This window comes from Cuculus canorus, chromosome 2 (genome assembly GCF_017976375.1).
Source record: "Cuculus canorus isolate bCucCan1 chromosome 2, bCucCan1.pri, whole genome shotgun sequence".
Taxonomy (NCBI): Eukaryota; Metazoa; Chordata; class Aves; order Cuculiformes; family Cuculidae; genus Cuculus; species Cuculus canorus.
This window is the reverse complement of record NC_071402.1, coordinates 109,244,888-109,266,558: the sequence shown is the minus strand read 5'-3', so window position 1 is coordinate 109,266,558 and position 21,671 is coordinate 109,244,888.

Genomic DNA, 21,671 nt, shown 5'->3' with positions numbered 1-21,671 from the left:
TTAAACTAGTTTTCTAGGATAAAGCATCTTGATTTTAAATTTCTACAAAGTTATGCTAGCTCTCCGAAATTCGGGAGAAATGGTTCCCTCTCCCCACACTCTACTCACCACCTTGAGATCAATTGTTTGAATACCTCTGAAATGAATGGGGAAATAAAAGGCTTTAATGATTGAATCTCTAAAGCCTATTGTCAATATAGAATCCTAAGAATTCCTTTGTGGAGATGGAATAGCTGATTCCTACAATTGACTCCTTTGTTTTCCTCTAACAGGATGTTGAAAAGTCTCCAAGAAATTTCAGTTGCTGAAGAGATTAAGATAGTTTTACAGAGACTGAGTCTTCCCTCCACTTTAACACAAATTCTTTCAAATTATTATTCTAAGAGAATTTTTTTCTAATGTATAATAAACTTTGATGCGGCTTTCTTAACCTTTTTGAACAGCTTTTTATTTTAAACTCACACTTTAACATTGCACCACGGCATAAGCATGCTTCATAAGTAGCAAAGATTGAGTGAATTTGAAAACAATCTTTAAGCAAAAAAAATGGACTATTTGGAAGAAGAATAGAGAAAGACTCATTTTAGGGGCCACTTCATTGGTCATTCCCTTTATCTTGGTCTCAAGAGGTACACAAATTTAGATTTCTTAAATAAAGCCTTAAACCAAAGGACCAAGAAGCCTAAGAGCATAAATGGTTCCAGTGAAAGTGCAAGAGAATACTCTGCAGTTGCAGTGGGTAACAAAACTGATATTTTCCATATGCAGACTCAAGGTGGGAGGGAGAACTGCAACATATGTCTTCTATCTCCCCACAGTGGCATGATTTTCCTGACTGACAAGAAAAGGAAACCTTGTATAAATGCAGAACGTGAAATCAGGATATTGGTACAATGAGATAGTTGAAGGTAGGTGCTTCTAGGAAAATAAAGAAGAAATGAGTCAAAGTTTTTAAAGACTAGGTACAAAATAGTGATTTTGATTATTTAAGCCAGCAATTCCTCACGCAGAGACTCTGGTCTTTCATGCACAGCAGCTGTGAAACACAATAGACAGAGATGGGTCATTTTGCACACCACAGCATGTGGTGGGAGTGATACAGAGCCCTCTTTCCAGAAGCTGAACACCATTTGCAGTGCAGTTGCCAGTTTTGGCAGTGAAGGACCACTGGAGAGCTGCGTTCCTGCATCCCTTCTCCACTGTATAGGAGCAGGAATAGCACATTAGTATCAGATTCCTGTTGTCCAAGATAAGCTCATTTTCCTTTCACTTACAAACTGTTTAGCATGCATGCTGTTTTCTGTTGGCAATGTACCTCAAGAGGAGTGCAGACCTGTTCACCATGGGTAGGAGGTACCCAGACAATCTGAAGTGCTGCCCTCAGAGCCGAGATCAACCAAGGCTGTCCCCACAGCTGGGCTGTGGCTGGAAAGGGGTGCCCATGTTTCTGGTTTCTTGGAAGTCAGTGCCATGTGCGAAGCAAGGGAGTTCCATACGTGCCTTAGCTAAGATGTAACTATTCCCCCTACGTTTGCACATCACATTTTTACACTGTTTTTAGCCACTCCAGGTAGAGACAACATCAAGATTCTAAATCTTCAAAGACTTCGATGATCTTTTTTGAACTAAATATACAGTTTCTAGGTTTTTTTGACAGAAACCTCTAACTCCTGTTCTCCACCTTTCTGAATGAAATGGTTGTAACTTTAGATTTAGAGGGACACAGTAAGCTGGTTTCAACCTCACTCCCAAGCATTTTATTTCAGCATCCAGACACCTGGGAGCCTGGCAGCAGCGTGGTGAAACTGCTAATCTCAGCCTTTCCCAAGCTGCTTTTCGGGTTTTTTTTTTTGCAAGTGTGTGAATCTCAGCTACCAACAGCAGAGAATCCCAGGTTATGACTCTGTCCCAGCTGTGCCACACAGGTCACCTAGGGCCATAAGGCAAACAGCCTTCTGTGTTCACTGCTTCCCAGATTCCTGAGTCCCGGAGTTGGAGTTTGGCAGCTGGAGCTGAAGAGTCTTTCCCTTTCATGGAGAAATTTGTCCTTTATTTTCATCCAGAATCTGAACAAAGTTAATTTTGAAATAATAAAATCCTTCTTAAAATGAGATGACTGCTCTCTGCAGTCCAACATGCTCTCTGACCTGTCAGTGTCTATCCAGCTCTGAATCAGATCCCTGAACCACCAGCAATTGGAGGCTTCCTATTAATTTCAGTTATGAATCAGATCTTTTGCAAAAATCTAAATTTTACCTCTAGTAAAGTACTAGAATTGTAGAAGTCACAGATCATTTTTGTAACAGTAATGATAAAATATGAACACATTGTTTCTCTTCACATATATCTTAAACAAATTTAAAAAGATGATTTTTTTCACATCCTCATTACTGTTTGTAGTCTTAATTAAGATTGGTCCACTATACAAAAATGATACGCAGTCATTTATCTGTTTTTGCTAAGAAACTTCTGCAGAAGAATAAGCAATCCCTAAGGAATTATCTTTGAAAAGAAACCCAGAGATGAAGAAAACACATAGAGGAATGCAATTAAATCTGAATAGTTATGTTAGTGAAACTGTCAGACATCCTGAAATTTCAAATCCCTTCCCTCTGTTCCCCTCAATATAACCATCAAGAAAATGATATATTTGGCAAGGGCCTGATTCTCCATTCATTCAGCCTGTTGCAGAGCAGGATTGCTTCTTGTTCAGTGACTGGAATTGCAAATAGCTTTAGCAAAAAAAAAAAAAAAAGATCCAAGCCCCACGAACTGAAACAGACACCTGATAAATGTGCATTCTTATAAAATATTAAGGCAGTCAACACAGGCACTTGGAGTGTTCCTGCTTTTGCGGAGCGGAGTAGGTAGCCAACATGTACGGTATCCATCAGGTCCTGGCAAGTAGAGATTCCGGTAGATAGGTGGAATAATTTTGTAACTCACACCATCACCAGAAAGATTTTTGCTTCAAAATCTTGCTCTTCCTGTTGGCAGGGCACCATCTGCCCTTCTCAAAGCACTGGCACGTCCACTGCAGATGGAATGGGAAAGCAGCTCAGACATAAAGCTGCACTGCTAAATGGTAAAGGTAGTTTGAAGTGAGTCCTGGCTGGCTCCCAGCATGTGCAGCAGGTGTGCAGCCAGCCTGTCTGAACCCATCACCCAGCATACCACATGCTCATTAACGGGGCCATCACAGAGAACAAAATACCGGACACGTGTGTCCTCCTCCCTCAGCTTAAGTTCCCAGTTAATTACAAGGAACAAGAATGCACATTGAGAGGGGGGCAGAGAGAATGTGCAGATAAAGGTATTAATTCCCATTATGTTTACAATTGGCATCAGCAACTTGTTATGCATTTGTAGTCTTCTGAGCTACAAGCCAGAGCCTCAGTGTGGCCAGAGCTCTGTTTTGGTCTGGTTTTGGCCATTGGAGGAAAACCGAGTTCAAGGTTTTCACAAGCAGCTTTTTACAGTTTTTTAAATACCCATCAGTGACACATATTGTCTTTAACATATATAAATAGGAGTTATTTTCAATGTAGTATTCATATTGTTGCTTAAAAGCATTTTTTCTTCCCTTGCTCATGTTAAATTGAACCAAACTCAATTTAACAGGCAGTTGGACTAGATGATCATTGTAGGTCTCTTCCAACCTATCCTATCCTATCCTATCCTATCCTATCCTATCCTATCCTATCCTATCCTATCCTATCCTATCCTATCCTATCCTATCCTATCCTATCCCATCCCACTTCATTCTGTTCTAACCAATTCTTAGTCCATCTTAGACTTCAGCATATAGATACACATTGTATATCCGCTTTGGGAGGCAAATCCTTCTCTCTTGCCACTCCTCACCCACCCTGTCTGCTGCCTCTGGTTGTTGCACACAAGATATTGTTTCCATTATATCCATTGAAGCCTGCACTGATTTAGGAGTTTCTCCCCTGTTAGAATGCAGAGGGCACCTGGAGCTGATAAACCTCTCTCTTCCCCTGCAGCTGACGAAGAATAACCCAGCAGCTAAGACTTGGAGTTCACAGAAGATGTTAAATACCTTGCTCCTCTGCAAATTCCCATTCTAACCCTGACCAAGTGACCTCCTTTCCTGTAGGGAAGAGCTTTGTAAAGTGAAGGTGTGACATAAACCCATGCCCTTCTGGTTGTCATTCCTCATCCATCTGGTCTCTGCTCTCTACAAGGTTATCCTCGACCCTTTGGGTGCAAAGAGCTCTTGGAGTATTCACCTGATCATTCAACTATAATTTTTGACAGAGCCTCTGTTTAATAGGGGCCTAATCCTCTGTTTAATGAAGGACATACCCTTGCAGCACGACAGTACTTGAGTGCCAAACCTGAATCAAATAAATCAGCAGTGAGCTAAAACTCTGCTGAGCCTCCTTTGCAAAGCAGGGGTAGGCAAACCCACGCAGCAAGCAAGCTTTTTGTTTCATAGAAAACTGAACTTTTGCTATGGATTTCTGTTGGGTAGGAGATTTGAAAAAAATACAATGCTAGGAAAAGTTTAAAATTAAAGTTCAAAACACAGCAAAAAGCAACAACTACATTAGAACATGCTTTAATACTGTATCACCAGCATTAGTCTCAAATCAAATGGTACTACAGACGCTAGGGAGAGAAGAGGGTGGTGTAGAGAAATTAATCTAATCTATCAACACTAAAAGCTTGAAAAAAGGCCAGCACAAGCCAAAATGTAGGTCAAAAAACTTGAAGAACTCTGTGCCCATGGGGAGATAGGAGAATAAAAGAAAGTGTGGGAAGAAAATTTAAGATGTATGCATCCCAGTTCTTCTTTCTCTGGAAGAATTTGTATCCAAACTAATGAATGCACTCTGTCTTTTGGCCATGAGCAGCAGAGTGGAAATACAGATTTACAACAGAGGTGAAAAGCCGTTAGATGACTTGCAGGACTTTTTATTGCCAATTACAATTTCATGGCAGGGTTATTATTTATTAAATATAGAAGCAGCCAGTTGAATTCTAACTGCTCTTAGGCTTAATTCCACTCATAAAACAGCTGCAGAAATTATACAGCGCTAGAGGAAAAATACTTTTCAGTAGCAGTCTGCTTCTGACTGCCTGCACTTGCACACATGCACAGACATATAAAGAGAAATATAAAAAGCCACTATATAGAAGGGAAACGTTACACCCAATTTCTCTTTAATAAAGACAGAGGTAGAGTAAAATAAATGTACTGCTCTGCTACCACTAACAGGCACCCAACAAACATTTGAAAAGTTTAACTTTCTCAAGTATTTAAGCTCAGTTTTCCAGATACTCTTCACTCATTGCTCTCCCCTCCAAATGCAGTCAAAAAAACCCAAACTGTTAACAAACGAGATCTGTCCCAGGTCAGAATTGGTATGTAGGGAGTCAGAAGATAACATTGGCCATAATACTCGACTGTGTCTTAGGTCACTTCCTTAAAGGAGGATAATGTATGTTTTCAGGTAGCAAGAGGGATGAGTTACTCAAACCTCAGCAGTTTTGTGCCAGCACTTACTTTGGACTCAATAGGTTGCAGAGAAGGGGAAAGGAAGAAGGTCCAGAGAGAACTGAAGAAGTACTGAAGAATCTATCTCATCTTCATCAGACAGCTTGAGTGGATAGACTTTATTCCTTTGTTCATGCTGATGTGTGTCACTGCATATTTCCATGTATGTTTAATAACATATGTTGGTCAGAAAAACATTCCAGATCTAGTACATTACATAACAATTTTCATTTTAGTGTAAGACAAATAATACAGAAAAAACCCTACTCCAAGTTGGCTCTTCCTAGACTGGAATATAGAAGGAAATTACTCAGTCTTGTGTGATTCAAAATTTCATTTCCAAAATACCACAGTAATTTGCTAATACATTTTTGGGGCATACTTCTTTGAATATCATCTGGAATTTAGAATAACAAAGGCAGTCCATTAACATTCCTGATTACATTATGAAATATATTTTCATTTAAAAATGGAGAAATGGACTGCTATCATTTCCATTTCTGAACAAATAAAACCATTTTATTATGGTTCTGATCCAGTGAAGAAAAAGGAGAAAAACAGGGACCCTCCACATATTGACTTGGAAGCAGAAAGGACAGACAGTTCAAAGAATCTGTGCTGTTTGAAGAAGTACAAAATTTAGCAACCGACATAACACTTTGGATAAACTTGGTGCAAGTATGCCATCCCCTAGTGACTGAACACACAGCAAGTTATAACTAGGCAAATTAACTCAGTTCAGTATTTTTATGTTCTCACATTTGAATAGATTTTTGTGGCTCTTAGACTACCAGCATTTCAAGATGTGCATAATGATTTGGATACCTTACGCTAATGATTCTTTGCTCATCATTGTAAATCTGAGCTTTATGCTAAAAATGCTCAGAGAAATGTAAAATAGTTTGCTGTTTTCAGAATGGGTATAACTACACAATTGATCATATTACACCTTGGTAGCCTTTGCTAGATAAGGACAACCATTCTGTTCGCAGTGAATTATGGACAGATTGAACCCGGTCTTCATGTAAATAAATAGCCTGAAACCTCTGCAGCTCACAGCTTGTGCCCACATATTTAAGCTAATGATCTGGCTTGATGACTCCACCTGAGAAGAGGTTATTTCTTTCTTCATATGTATAAGTAAAGCTGATTTACTGTTTATACAGACAAAACAATAACTCCACTAGTTAGGCAAGAAACTTCCAGTCCTTGCCCAAACATACCTCTGAAACAGGTAATATTGTTCTCGCAATAAAACTATATATGTTAAAATAATGAGGAGCAGCTAGGAAACAGGAATGTCAAGTTTCCACTTCATAACAGTAGTGTGGGCAGGATATATAAAGTAGCAAATACAATACCCTATTAGTTAAAGTCATTAGAAATTAACCTGAAATCAGTGTGGGAGTTATTATTTGTTGCTTCTACTGCCCAGAGCCAAGTTTTCAGAATTTTTGAAAAGGCCAAAATTGTTGAAGAGTTCCTTAGTTTTTCTCTTTGTAACAGAAAAATAATTTGAGGAAAAAAATTGTTATGCATATACATGTGTATCAAAAGAGGGAGAGATTAAACGAAGGGAAAGCAAAACATCTCTGTCCTTGAAGCATTCATAGTTTTTGTAGAACAATTTGCTTTAGGAGAAAATAATGTTTCCTGTGGTTATAAGCATGCAGAATGATTCTAGACTTTATTTGAACTGCTGCTTGGGGATTAGATGAGGATTTAATATCTTTCTCAACGAAAGGATTAATTAAAGTCTCTTCTTTGGGAAGGTGATGAGCAGAATAATTTCATATGTATACAGAGCTTTTAATTTGTTTCTCTAAAGAAATAGTAAGTGTATGAAGATTTCTCATTTCATCTTTCCCTTTAAAAAAAACGAATAATTTTAGAATTTTTCATAGGAGCTACTGAAAGGATTTTAACATGTTTTTGAAATGTCAACAGAAATTTAATCATAGGAGTCTCCTCTAGAACACTTTGAAAATCTGTTGTTAGGAGCTAAGCAAATACTGCTTTGTTGTGGTTTAACCCCAGCCAGCAACTAAGCCCCACACAGCTGCTCACTCACACTCCCATAAGCTGGACGAGGGCGAGAATCAGAAGAGTAAAAGTGAAAAGACTCATGGGTTGAGATAAGGACAGAATATTAGGTAAAACAAAAGCCGTGAACACAAGCAAAGCAAAGCAAGGAATTCATTCGCTGCTTCCCACTGGTGAGTATGATGTCCTATGGTATGGGATATCCCTTTGGTCAGTTAGGGTCAGCTGTCCCAGCTGTGTCCCCTCCCATCTTCTTGTGCACCCACAGCCCACTTGCTGGCGGGTTGGGGTGAGAAGTAGAAAAAGTCTTGAGTCAGTGTAAGCACTGCTCAGTAGTAATGAAAATATCCCTGTATTATCAACACTGTTTCCAGCACAAATCCAAAACATGTCCTCATACTAGCTATTATAAAGAAAATTATCTCTATCCCTGCCAAAACCAGCACATATTTAAATTTTTTTTTCACTTTTTTTTCCATGCTTAACAGAGAAAAATTAGTTTGGAAGTCTATTGATCAGTTGACAGGCATAACTGCATTTCCCATTTCCGTGATGAACTTATGAAAAGTTTTGTTGCTTTTTTCATGAAAGTTTTTGATATTCATCAAAAAGCTGAAAAGTGCACACACACAATATTTTTTTGTTGGCAAAAATTTTAAGGTTTTGACATTTGTGGTGTAATTTCTTTCCTAATGCAAGCATTTCCATGACAAATATGTGTTTTCAAGAAAATGCCTGTGCTACATGAAAATAATTTTCATTAGTTCTTTCTTTTGTCCATATTTACTTGTTTATTTTAGGAATCAGCTGTTCCATTCTTTCTGATTCAAGTGCAATTCAGATCCTTTCATCATTAAAGCACAGTTATTATTAGCAAATCAGATTATTTGCTGAATCCGATATGAATGATGACAAAAGAATGATGTGATGTTTTTGGACAGGACTGTGATTTCACTTCATCTTAATAACATCTTACATTCAATCAACTCTGGAACAAGATCAGTGCTAACTTGGTTTAACTCCTTTATGTGCCCTGCATCTTTATTTTCTCTTCGGCAAACTGAAGACAACAGAAGTTCTTGATACTTGGACTGCCAAAAGAATAATGAAACTTTAACTCAAATGCAGTTGCATTACTAGTGTCTGCTTTAAAGCATGGCTTATAGGTGAATTGATAACTTCTTTGCTTAACAGTTCAAGTTTTTGTGCTTATTTTTTGAGCAAACATCCTGGAAGGATCACCCAAAGCCAGATATTCTAAATAGCCAGAATTCATTTTCTGATGCTTGGATGGTCCATATATCGATATTCAACTGTGATGACAATGTGTTTACCATCAGTCTAATCCCCAAACAATTACAAGAATGATATCCATCTCTCATTTTCACAGTAGGATTTATCTTAGCAAAGTAGTATTTACTCGCTCTCTCTAGCAGAATTATATTGCCCATTTGCAGGTTAATTGGAACACTTTTATATGAATTCTTGTGGCTGCTCTGAATGCACAGCTGCAAAGTTGAAGTGTCTATTCCGTTTCAGTTAACTGAAGGCACGTGCAAAGGATGCTTATCCTGAAATGCCTACAATTTAAGAGAACAGAAAAAGTAGGGATAGAGGCTGACAGGCTGCTGAGAGGATGTTCTTACTAATTTGCACTGATTTGTAGTATTTGTAGACTGTTCTTGTGGCACCCATGGAAGAAAAAAAGCAAGAAATTATTTCTGTGTTTACTCATTGTCCCTCTGTGCAATTACAGCTGTCCACACAGCTGCTGTTTAAACCATAGAATCATAGAATAGTTTGGGTTGGAAGGGATCTTAAAGGTCATCCAGTTCCAACCCCCCTGCCATGCGCAGGGACTCATCCCACCAGATCAGGCTGCCCAACGCTCCATCCACCCTGGCCTTGGACAGCTCCAGAGATGGGGCATTCACAACTTCCCTGGGCAACCTGTGCCAGTGCCTCACCACCCTCATTGGTGAGGTGAAGAAATTCCTCCTTATGTCTAGCCTAAATCTGCCCCTCTCCAGTTTATACCCACTGTCTCTCGTCCTATCACCACAAGCCTTTGTAAACAGTCCCTCTCCAGCTTTATTATAGCACCTTCAGGTACTGGAAGGTTGCTATAAGGTCTCCTCAGAGTCTTCTGTTCTCCAGGCTGAACAATCCCAACTCTCTCAGCCTGTCCTTGTATGGGAGGTGTTCCAGCCCTCTGATCATCCTTGTAGTCCTCCTCTTGACCTGTTCCAACAGCTCCTTATCCTCCTTTTGTTGAGGATTCCAGAACTGGACACAATACTCCAGATGAGGTCTCACAAGAGAGGAATAGAGAGGCAGCATCATCTCCCTTAAATGAATGACTGGATGAAAGAAAAATGGTCATTTTAGTAATAATAGGGAAATAACATGAAAAACCTTCTTTCCTTAAACTGCATTTTCCATCCAAAAGATCTTAATACATGTTTTTTTCTAAGATGCATTTCCAGTTATCACTCATCTTGCTATCAACCATCTGCCACTATAGCTAGCATCAGGCACTAGAAATAGCATCTGAACTTTGGTGAAATCTGTTCAGGTAAAATGCTTTTCAACAACTTCTGTTTAATTTACAGGAAGACGTGAATATGAGAGGCTGTGCTAAGTCACAGAAGAGTATGGAGGAGTATGAAATTATATTCACAGACCTTAGCAGCTGGTGTTTTAGAATATTCGGATGAAAACCCAACTAATATGGCCTGCCTCAGGGTCTGAAAGTCTGGAGATGGCTTTCAGCACCTTGTGTCAGAATTGACACAAATGAGAGCATCTCAGGGAAACCTGCTGGTGCCTAGAACCCTCCATTCTCTCTCTCCACAAAGCAGCAATCAACCACAGTTACTGTAAAAAAAAAAAAAAGAAAGGAAAAATAATTAAAAATCATCCAATACTTGTTTCATGTTAAAAGCACCAGTAGACTTGTCTGAATTGCCTCGGCACTGATTACCAAATAGTTAGCATACCAAAGACCAACATCTCTTAGACAGAGTGGAGCACGATCAGGTCCACTGATTTAAACACCACTCTTTGAGGAGTATTTGCTTGAACTTTATAAGGCAATCTTAGCCCATAATTTTATTATAGATCTTTTCTGAGGAGTTCAAGAAAGGATCAATGCCTTGCAATTTTACAGTCACTGCCATAGTCCTGCAAGATAAATATCGATTAACTGTTCCAGATTAAATATTTAATGTGATAAAATGCTTTTTTAAAGGTATGGAAGTGTGACTTGGTCATGCATTTTAATTATCCTTCAAGAAAGTCATGTCAGCATCTAATTTGTACTGTTCAAATCTTAGCATGCTCCAAAGACAAATCTCTTCTGTTTGAAGAAGGTTAAGATAGTCAAGGGAGCAGTTCAAATAATTAGGAATAGGTGAATTTAAAATCACTGTTCCATGCTGCCAGATAGATTAGAGTTCAAAGACTGAACAGTAAATTATACATATGTATAATATATAGGTACAATTTCTCATTCCAATTTTGTAATTGGAAAAAGAAGAAGAATGTATGTTTTATTAATTCATCACAGACTCTCTACATATTCAATCTTAGGTCAGCAATTACATTAAATAACTTATAGTGAAGTCTTTGGGGTGCCTGTTCAAAATTAACATGAGACTGTATGACATCATAGCATACTCATAGCTCAGTCTAGCTGAGATGGGGTGCATATGTCAGCTTTTATACCTCTTCTACTGCACTACTTCCTGGAACTATGCTAATAAACAGTGGGGAAAGGAGGTATGAACTCACTCACGCAGTGAAAAGAAAATTGAAAATTTCAGCTTTGTTGCTTCAGGTCAGGTAACTGTTTTTTCTAGTTTAATTAAGCATAGATGAAGTTATAATTTTTCAAGACTTCCAAAATCCATAAAACAAAATATCCCATGGGAAAAGTACCGAAGCAATAATTTCTCCAACCTTTTATTTTGGCTGAAATTCTTCGCAAAGTTGAATGCTACTTGTGAAGTCAGAAAATCATGAAATTTTACCATGCTGGCCTCTTACTAGCTCTTAGTGGTTTGCCTTTAGTCGAACCCAGACCTTAGCTGTGTGGCACTGCTTAGGAACACCACCCTTCAGCTCAGGGCAGAGGCGGACTATTTCTTCTCTTCCCTTCTGCTGCTGGTACCAACTGAGCTGACAGATAAAAACCCTAGATAATGGAGAGAGTGTAAAAGGGGGTCATATGCAGTCCTGCATGTACCCCAACAGCTTCAAGCTTTCCAGTTTAGGGAACAGTAGTGTAGGCTTAGGGAAGTAGTTTAACTGCAGGTAGGTTATGGCTTTAGCCACCACCTGCAGTGTAAACACTGTGCCTGGGTTTTTAAATGTTTTTTTTTACAGCATAAGACCATTAAACTGTGTTGGAATGTCCCCCCTGAATGCTATAAAGTGGATAAATAATGTGTTGGGCTATTTGTTGTTTCTGCATCTTTATTGCTGTCTTTCAGCTGGAAGAGTTAACCTGACAATTTAACACCAACAATTAAAATGAAACAGGTGAGTAACATCTAATTTCACAGCACGGAGCACCCTGAAGGCCACCCAAGATAATATGTGCTGGAGCAGTCTGCTTGTGAACTGCACTGCCTGAGTAGCCAGGTCCTGATAATTTCCTGGTGAAGATCATTCCTAGTGACACTTCATTAATGAACACATTGTGTTTAATATCTGCTGATAGGGTTTCAGTCGGGATGGAGAACTTGCTTGCAGGTCTGAGAAAAACAAATCCACTTTTGGAGGTGAATTGCCAAACTTGCTCTGGTATATCCTATGTATCTGTACAGTGGGGAAAAGGCAGTGCTGTATGACATTAAAATGAAGCATTGCACCCGTTGACCCTTAGCTTTCTTCTGGAAGCCAAAGTGAACACGATTTTTTTTCCCAGCTTACAGTGAAAGCTTGGTTTCATTTGCCAGCCTGAAGAGATGAGACTAAATTTCATTTGCACATAATCACTGTCTCATAACTATATTTAAAAAAAAACCCCAATAACACAGCTGTTCTGTAGCACAACTTTTTTTTGTAAGATACATCCATGTTACCAAAATCAATGAGTTTCCCAGGAGCACACTGCCACAATCAGGTGTAAGAAATTCTGAAAATCGCAGCTTGCAAGCAGCTGATCGGATTCTAGTATTTTGCAGTATGTAACACTTTTTTTCCTCAAATAGCTTTTAAAAGACCACTGTAACTCCACACATACTCTGAAAATAAAGCACATAGTACAGGACCTAGACTTGAAAAGTCAGAAATGAGCTGCTCACTATGTGTGAGCCATCCTGCTTGTTTCCAAATTCAAGTGGAAGTTTGCAGACAAAACCAGCATTTAAAACACAGGTAGGTCTTATGGTTTGCCTTGAAAAGTAAATCAGGGTTTGACTAAGTATCCGTGATGGTAGGGAGGAGGATCTTGAGAAAGAGCTAGTACTCCATGATTCTTATCACAGAAAAAGAGAATGAAAACTAAATATGCTGATGTTTAAAAATCAGCAATAGTACTCATCTAGCCAGATCCCAGCATCCCTAGAAGGAGCCCCACATGCTGCCCATTGGAACCAGCAGAAACTTCCCTACAAGTGCAGGAGGCAGTAGAATGGGTTTCTCAAGGTGATTGTGGGTGACTGCTACTCCACATGGTTCCAGCAGGAATTTGGAGTTGAGACAAAACTGAAAAAATTACATGAAGCTCAACGGAGTATTAGCAACACTACTGCAGGGCTGTCCCACAGCATTGAATTTTCCACTGCCTCGTATCCATGAGATATGGCAATACCTTCAAGTATTTCCAGCTGCTGCACAGACACATCTCATTATCCTACCTTGAAATGGAGTAAGTTAGAAAGCAGAATTTCTAGCTCACAGAAACCTTCCTCCCTTCACTCCCACAACCCTTATTCTTCCACTTTGCCCTTCCAAACTTTTCTATAAATTGATAAGTCAAAGATCTGAAAGGACTCTTCTCAGAGTGATTTTTGAGAACCAAAAAAATTCAGGAGCTTTCAGTTACCTAAACTAAAACAGGTTCTGAAAGACCTGATGTGATTCGGCAGGAACTGTCTGAGATTGAGAACAAATACACTGAGCCTGATGTGTAAGAGATCCAGTACTTCAAATAAATCGCTGCCTTTTGATAAAAGAGAATCCTGCCTCCTGCTTTGCCAGCAGCTGTTTTGTTCAAGTTCTTTCAGTCAGTAATGATCCTTCATCCTGTTCACAACATATCGATGACATACAAGGCAGTGTCTCCTAAATCAGGGCTTTACTGGTAACATCTGCTTATTTCTAGATCCTATTCAGTGCAGTGATAAACCAACTTTGTGCAATTATGAATTCACAAGTGGACTTAAGCTTTCCACCTCTGTTCTCCAGCACCCTATATGACACCCAGTCAGGTAGTCTCCATGTATAGCCAGAAGAAGAAACACAGTGTTGCATAAACCATAGCTACGTTTACAAGTTCTGTATTCTCATTTGCAAGAAAACTAAAATTTACAGCCTCTCCTATAACTGTAGGTAGACATCACATTTCCACCTACCAAGACAAGCTCTCCATCCAAAGACACATCTGCGTCTTCCCTCTTCAGTGTTTTCAAATACTTATTACAGCCATTCCTATTCAATAAAACCTTTCTCAGCAAAAGAAAAAATAATGCCATTGAATAGAAGATATGATATGTAAAGTGAACATTATTAAGCACCTTATTCAAGCATTAATCTTTAACCTTCACAAATGTAGTGACAACATACAATGGTATTTGCTGGAGGCAACTGTTCTTTCATACTCACACAACAGCGTTATTTATAGCAGCAGTGAGCATCTGAACAACAAAGGAGCATGAAAGGTAGCGATGAAAGATGAATTGTAACCAGCAATAAATCAGACAGTACTGAATTTTTGAATGCTGAAGAAACGGAGGCCACTTGAAAATAACATTGTGATGCAGCAAAAACTCTTTAAAATATGCTTAATGCTAAGTACATATTTTTTTCTTACTGAAGTAGTGAAATTGAATATTTTATTCAGAATTAAGAATGTTCTTAACTGCTCTGTATAGTCAGGATCTAAAGGAGGATGACATTTATGATTATTTCCATTCAAGTCTAGAAGATGAACAACATTTTCAGGGAAATTCATAAAGCCATCAAACACATCGCAGTCAATAACAACAAATATCACCGACAGAATAAACTCTATTGCCATTCATTTCTGATTGAATAAATGGCATTCCTGTAAGCAAGCATTTTTCACTTTCTGCTAAAGTGCTTTTGCTCAAGAAAAACTGCTCAGGAGGCTTAAATGTATCTAGGAGCTGTTACAGGTAAACCTTTCTCCTTCACCCTTCATTTTCACGCAACACTAGAGCACCAATTCAAGAGACTCAGGAATGAAACGTTGAATTCATTATCTTTGTTCTCAGTCTTTGCAGACTACATTTGATATTCATTTATATAAGATTCTTTAATATTTGTATATATGTGCATGTGTGTGTGAATTTCCTTAGCCTTAAAGAAAAATTTAAGGATTTTTCAAAAAAAAAATTCTGTATTCAGCAGTTTCATTTAAGAAGTGCTGTTCATCATGCCATTAGGATTTGAACTTTCCAATATTTAGCGCAGTTATTTTACTCAAATAATTACTTTTTCACTGATTTAAAATAAAAACCTGCTATAGTAAAAATGATCAAAATCTTAGGGTATGCGGCCTACACAAAGACATGAAAAAACTTTTTAATCAGGAGAGGAAATGAGTGAAGAAAGAATGGAAACAGTCTTCAAATCTGTTAACAAGGGATGGGACAAAACATTACAGAGATAAATTGCAGAAAGGATTTTGAAGTAGGTATTAGGAACAAAAAAAAATAAAAATCTCTAATTGTAGGTTAGAGGAAAGCACTGAGTCAGATTGTCTGGGGATGTAACGGAACCCTTTCCCAGGGGCTTTTCTAGTCTGGTTAATGGAATGTGGATGAAGAAGGGTTTAGGAATAAATTTGTCTTGCCACACGGGTAGGAGGAGACCAATCATTTGAAATGTCATTCATCCATACTTTTTCTAATTCTAGGGTAAAAGCTAAGTAGAATGTATTAGAGAAAAAGAGAATAGAGGAGAAATCATTCTAGTTTCTCTATGTCAGCCTGCAGAGTCAGGTGCTACATTGTTTTTGTATGGTTGTGGCTCGCCACTGTACCCGTATGATGCACACATTTTTATCACCTCAGCAGCAGGAATCAGCTTCTTAGATGCCCTAGAGTCTACAGCACACTACATGGAGCTAGCACAGGCTGAGACACAGATCACTTAACAGACATCTAAAGCCACTAGGTAATTTCCATTTATTAAGATAAATGCAAATGCACCTGCTCTGCCTTAGTGAAAGTTTACTCTTTGCTCAAGAGGGACCATAGATTTCATTCTCATTTTTGTATACATACATGCTTTGGCTTAACAAAACTACCTACTGCTATTGGGTTTTGGTAATGTAAAGTAATGCATCTGTCTGCGGGAAGCAATATTTGATACAACAGAGAGCATCCTTCTTTATTAAATTAGTTTCAGCCTGAGCCTATAATAATGTGACTGCATCTTTCCAATGAAAGCCATTTGACTCATACTCGCTCTTTAAATGCAGAGAATCCGAGCAGCTGCAGAGGTCAGCATTGAAGTGTGAGTCATAAAAAGGAGTTTCAAACTCAGTTATGCAATGAATCTGAGCATATAGCCTCCTTTGCACAGAAATAAAGCAGAACTTTATTGAAAAAATGAGAAATGGCTAGAAGGAGAAAACTGCTTTCTAGTCTTTGATGTAAGTCACTGGTCTTTTTCAATCTGAAGACACCATAAAAGTTTTCCAGTGAAACTGTATATCCTTTTCAGTGAATTTAAGCCTCTGCTGGTAGCTTTGCTTTGCATAGTACTCCCACTGATCCCTTAGAAGTTGAAAAACACAGGCATATGTGAATCCCCTGAATCCAGTGCAGTTTAAAAGGGAATAAAAATTATGTTCTTCACAAGCCTTCTTCACAAGCTCGTAATTACCTAGCTGTTCTGATTATAATTAAGGAAAGTGCATCCTGCTTTGTGTAAATAATCTAGAACAGACAACCTTCTACCCTCAAAGACATGACACCAAAGTGTGTAAAGACATGAGTATTTCAGAGTAGAAACAGGCTGTAAATAAGGTTTCTGTTGATAGTTTTTCCAATGTACTCATACTAAATTCATTTCACAATGTTTTTAGGCTACCATTCAAATATCCACTGAAGCCAGTGATATTGACATTAATGAAGAATAAAGACCAACTAGTTGCATTTTAGCATATTTTCAGTTTTCTGTGAACAAATAGCTAAAGACCAATAAATACTAGTCAATTTGCACATCTACCCTACTCTAGGTACTTCTCTAGTTGATTTATTACATCTGAAAGTACAACTACTCCTCTTAAAATAATTACAGCAAGGTTTGCTTAATTAAGTGTGGGAATCTGTAGGATTTTGGGCATTGATGTCTGGAACCTTGTCTGCAACTTTGGAAATAATCCAATGAAGCATTCAGAAGGGCTTTTGTAATGAGCAGAAAAGTCCACATTTCAAGTATCAGACATTATCTCTCCACCAGTTGGTGCTTTGATCAGTCCTTTACACCAATACTACAGAAGTGATGTAAAACACAGCCAGAACCGTATGGTACCTATTTTTACATGCTTTGAACAGCTGTGCAAGACAACATACTGCAAAGAGAAGACAATACGATTTGTTGTATCCTCGTCTGGAGCTTTTAAGCATCAATTTATTATTTATGGCAAGCTGTAAAATTATCTGTCCTTGGCAGTTCTAACTTAATCGAAATTACATACATGAAGTGACACTGCTCAGCAGTTGACCTTCCCGCAAGTAGGGCATACCTGAGACATATTGATTTTAATTTAATAAATAGTATTTTATTTTCCAGTAGGAGAAATGTTAAAATAATTTTCTCCAGTGTATCTCAGGATACACCTTATATGTGATGCCATTTTATTTAAATGTCACTACCTATGTACATATTTGGTTTTTTTTACCCAGAACCAGCACAGAAATATTAGAGATCATTATAGAAGTATTTCATTTTTAGAGGGAATGCTGTTCATAGCAAAAATATGATGGGCTCCTAATCCTTGTTTGCTGAATTTCTCCATCTTGCACAGAAGGGGACGTGCTTTCCTAACCCTTTTGACATCTTTAGCGATTCATTTCAAATTGAATCAATTTAGAGCTTTTCCATTCACATACTGGATAGGAATCTAAATGGAGCAAAACTCTAGTTTCATATCCAAGACACAAATTCTACTCATAAATCTTCCGTCTTTCAATCTGTGTTTTGTGCTACAGCAAATCAGCTTCACAAGTACTTCCTTTCCTCCTTTTTTTTTATAAAAAAAGCTATTTTAGTCCATCTAGGTCTTTTCTGTTTAAGCAAACAGCTCCATTATTCTTCAAGGTCTTTTCATGGGTAACCGTTTTCATGGGTTTTTTTGCTCTTCCTTTCTAGATCTTGTCAGAGATCTAGAATAAAAACATAAATTGTCTTCTAACAATAAGAAAATTTAAAGGGCTTGCTGAAATCTACGAAAAATCTCCCACCAAATTCAGCAGAGTGATAATTTAATACTCCGAGAGAAAAACAGTTTTTCTAGTATTGCTTTATGTCCATGAACAGTCTCAGCTTGTAGACTTCTCCACTTAAACCAGTAACGGGCTCTGGTCTGAAAAATATTAGTTTCCCATGACAAAACTCAAACAAAATCAACCATTAAAACCAATAAAATACTTCAAGCCACTATTTAATAATAGTTAATGTATTGCTTACAGCAATGACTGTGCATTTCACAACTTCCCTCTCCTACTTTCACCTGGTAGAGTTACCGCACAGTAATAACTTATGCGTTCTCTGATGATATAGGGATTCTCTTCATTTTGTTCTTGGACAGCTGTAAAAGACATTATTATTGATGGACCTGCTCCCTCACCTTTTTTTGCTAAGGGGGATCACATAGTCTGCAGCCCCTTAAAGACCTTTATATACATCTGCTGCTGCATTGGCACCCACTATCCTTAGTGAAGGTGCATCCCATACCAGAACTTCTCTTCATAGATATTAGAAAGTCCTAGCTTCTAACCTTTGCCTTGCCATAATGTTGTTATTATACAGTTGCTAATGGCCAAAGACAGTTTTCCACAAGAACAGTACAACTATTCAGGTACAGGTTTTTTATTAGGGAAAAACCAACTTCAGTAGCATTTTAGTTTCCCCACAACTCACAGCAGTTTTAGAACCTCTTCATCAGAGATCTTTAATTTTTCATGAAACCAAATAACAAAGTTGTTGCATCACTAATATCTCATGTAATATAATATTTCTAAAAATTTAAATTTTGACTATTTTTATAGCATTTCTTAAATAGTTTCTTATTTTACAATAGATTTTTTGCAGTTCTTCACAATTTGTCTCTATCTTTGTAACCAGTGTATAACTTCTCACATTTACCTTTCCCAAAGAACAAGACGTACTGTTATTCGGCTTCCCTTTTCCTATTTTGTTCTCCTTTTCTTTCTGAAATTCAGAGAAAGAAAGACCACAATGAAAACAGTATTTACAGAAAAAGGCACTGTGTTTTTAAAATAGAACTATGTTTCTGCCATTAATTCAAAAGCTACCAAGACATAACTTTAAAATTTCATCTAAATCTAACATCATGAAGTACTATCTTTTCAGCTGAATTCTTGACCAGTTCACTTATTGAGTTTCTTCATAAGCTTAGTACTTGAAAGAAATTTTAAGATAAACCTATGTAGCAATACCCCCCTGCAGTAAAGAAACAGAACATATCCACATAGATTCTGTCTAATCACATTATATTTTCAGTATTTTTTTCAAAAGAGGTCTTGCTACACCAGTAGTGTGGGGCTAAGAACACAGCAAAGAAGCATGTTTTACTTTCAGGTTTTCATTGTGACGTTACTTTTGGAGTAATTTTATTTTCCCATTCTTTTTTCTTTCTCATTGTACTACTCGTTCACCTAGGGGGAGAAAAGCTACATTTCTAAAATCATCTTTCACAACACTTGTCCTCTACCTATTACTTTATTTACTAAACACGTTGATGAAGTCAAGCAACCAGAAGTTAATTGCAAACATTTATTCAGTAATTTAAACAGTAAACACTTAAATAGTAACATTTAAACAGTAAAAAAGCAACATTTCTAAGTTAAACTGACCTACTCAACTTACCCTGGGATAAACCACGTAAAACTCATGAAATTTTCAGAATTCAGTCCCTCAGACTGAGTCATCAGGTTCCTGGTTTCTCAAGAACTTTGCTTTGTCCCACTTCTAATGAAAGCCAACGCTTTTTAATGAACAAGTAAACTTGCCCTGAGTAGCCTTGACATCATAGCTTTGGTTCAATTTAAGAGTAGAGCTTCAGAACTTAGCTGCTTAAAAGTTGATCTTCTCATTAAATCTTTATGGTATGCACAGAGCATGCAAGTCGATTGTCATGCAAATTTAGCTTAGTTTATTATAAATGAAATAATGTCTTATGAAACTGCTACATAGTTTTCTCATTTTGTATACCAAATGCAAAAAAAAATGTTTCGTCATTATTCCCTCCTTTTCCACTTCCTCCAAATTCACTGATATGAGCAAATCAGTCAATAGGCAGTTTATTTATATGCTGATGTAATGGCACGAGAAAGGGAAATGTTAATGCTCTGCATTCCCTGGTACATTTCAGCTTCAGTCTTCCTCCTGTTTTCGCTTACAACTCTACTAAGTAGTTTTCAAGACTTTTCAAATGAGGACTGCTTGAGAGGCATGATACCTCTCCCTTTCCTTTCATGGATGCTTTTTGGCTATTTAGTCATTCCCTCCATCTACCCATTTTAAACTTCTAACATGGATGCCATCAGCTGCTGAAACTGTCACCGCTTAGAGTTCCTGAATTTTACCTCATCTTCTGTTCAAGGGAACGTGTTTTTAATACAGCCCTAAATGCCACACTGGACCAATCTGAAGTGACAGAGGTAACTCATCCTTTCAAGGAACACATTCCTGCCAATGGCAGAGAAAGACATATCTTTCCAACAGCTTTCCAAGGGCTGTTTCTAAATATTCTGCTTGGAGACAAAACCTTATGGTTCACAGAGAGCCCACCACCCTAGAGCAGTCTATTCCTGAAGGACCCTGTGGAACAGATCCATGTTGGAGCAGTTCTTTAAGAACTGCAGCCCATAGGAAGAAACCACATTGGAGCAGTTTGTGAAGGTTTCCTGTGTGTGGGACCCCATAGGTCCTGCTGGAGCAGGGGAAACATGTGAGGAGGAAGGAGCAGCAGAAATGAAAGGTTATCAACCGTCTATAAAGCCTATTTCCCATCCTGTGTGCTACTTGGGGAGTGGGAGGGAAATGGAAGAGTCAGGAGTGAAGTTAGGCATGTGGACAATGGGGTGGAGAGTGGGGGAAAGGTGGTTTTAGTTTATTTCTCACTATCTTCCTCTGTTACCCACTGATAATAAATCATAGAATCATAACATAGTTTGGGTTGGAAGGGACCTTAAAGAACATCTAGTTCCAAATCCCCCGCCATGGACAGGGACATCTTTCACTGGATCAGGTTGCTCAAAGCCTCATCCACCCTGACCTTGAACACCTCCAGGAATGGGGCATTGACAACTTCTCTGGGCAACATGTGCCAGTGGCTCACCACCCTCACAGTAAAAAATTTCTTACTAATGTTTTATCTAAATCTACCCTCTTTCAGCTTAAAACCACCCCCCTTCTTCCTGTCCCTGACTTGCCTGATAAAGGGCCTCCTCCTCAGCTTTCTTGTAGGCCCATCTAAGTACTGGAAGGCTGCTATAAGATCTCCCCAGAGCCTTCTCTTCTCCAGGCTAAATAAGCCAAACTCTCTCAGCCTGTCCTCATTTGGGAGGTGCTCCAGCATCATCTTTGTGGCCCTCCTCTGCAATCGCTTTAACAGATTTGTGTCTTCCCTGTGTTGAGGACTCCAGAAATGAATGCA